This window comes from Tupaia chinensis, unplaced genomic scaffold, assembly GCF_000334495.1.
Source record: "Tupaia chinensis unplaced genomic scaffold, TupChi_1.0 Scaffold000248_1, whole genome shotgun sequence".
Taxonomy (NCBI): domain Eukaryota; kingdom Metazoa; phylum Chordata; class Mammalia; order Scandentia; family Tupaiidae; genus Tupaia; species Tupaia belangeri.
The window spans coordinates 3016924-3018603 of record NW_006159726.1 but is presented as its reverse complement, the minus strand read 5'-3'; positions in this window follow the sequence as shown (position 1 = coordinate 3018603).

The window sequence follows — 1680 nt, the reverse complement described above, 5'->3', positions numbered from 1 at the left end:
GCTCGCTCTTTCCATGTTGATAGACACTCTTCACTTGGCTTCCAGGACACCACACTTCTGTTTGCTTCCCATCTCACTGTTGCTATTTATATGTTCCTTTACTGCTTCTGCCTCATCCCTATGACCTCTAAATGAGAGTTCAGGGCTTAATCTTTGAACTTCATCTTTTCTCTAGATACACTCACTGCCTTGGCAGTCTAGGTTAATCTCCTAAATTTCTTTGCTTTTTATATGCTGAAGACTCTCCTAGTTACATCCTCATTTCAGATCTTTCTCCTGAACTGCAGATATATGTATCCAAGGGCCTATCTGATGTTTCCATCTTGATGTTAGCAGGCATTTCAAAACTAATACATGAGAAACTGAGCTCCTGGTCTTCCAAACACGAACATTTTCTAAACACAAGAAGGACATATCAGTTCTTTGCTTATAACCCTACAGTGACTTCCTAGCTCACAATGTGGAGAAGTCAAAGTCCTAACAATAATGTGCAAGGCCTCATATGGTCTGGCCAATCATCACATCTCCAACCTCATCTCCTACTACTGCAGTCCCCAAAGCTTTCTTGCTGTTCATTGTATATTCCAAGCATATTCCTGCCTTAGGACCTTTGTACCTGCTCTTTTTTTGTGTACAGAATATTATTTCCCTGAATATCCATAAGGCATACTCCCTCGCCACCTTGACATCTATCTGAAAGGCAATAATCTTTGATACTTCTTTTCAATTCCCTGCTTTATTTTTCACCTCTGCACTTATTACTATCTATCATACTAGAGATTTTGTTTATCCTATTGATAGTCTGTCTCTTACATTTAAAATAGAACTTGCACATGAATATACTGCTGTATACCTACAACTTGGAAGTATGCTGGTATATAATAGGGGCTTAATAAATATTTGTTAAAATCACTGTCTTACTACATGTCCAATACAAACTGCTTAGAACGTGTTCATTGAATATTATATTGTTCCTCTTCACTGACTGGAAGTCCAAGGCAAAACATCTTCTGTTCCTAGCACCTCAGTGCACTCTGGCCAATAACCCATAATCACCATGTGTGTTTTTCCTTAAATGGAATTTCCATTAGCGTTACCTAGATTTTATTATTATCTTGCTAAACTATATGCTAATATTCTAACCACAATTACCATGTGTTCTGAGTTACAGTGATACTTTATATTATAGCATTTCTCTCTGTAGTTTTCAAAATTAGCATCTAAAATAGTATCAGAGAATTCCTATTGAAGGTTCTGGAAGAACAGCATTGAGAATATTCTGACTGAATGAATTTGATCATTCTTTTTTTCTTTTTTGGAGAAGTTTTGCTATAGGATGTATGCACTCACCAGAAAGACAGAGAGAGACAGAGAGACAGGAAGCAAGAAATCATCCCCCAGGGGGGATGGCCACGCCACAATCCCTTCTTCTTCATTCTCCTCTCAGGATTTTGGGCACGCATGCACACATGCCCAGTGTGAGTTTAAGCCACTGGGTCTGGGACTCGAACCATGGTCGACTACATGGGAGTTCAGCGACATAGTCATTACTCTAACTTCTGGTCCCTGAATTTGATCATTCTTGAATGACCTTGGAAGGGCCAGTTGAATTGTGAACTAACTCCCATAATTTGGAGAGCTGCTATAGACAAAATCATGTCAAGAACTCTGAAGCCTTAA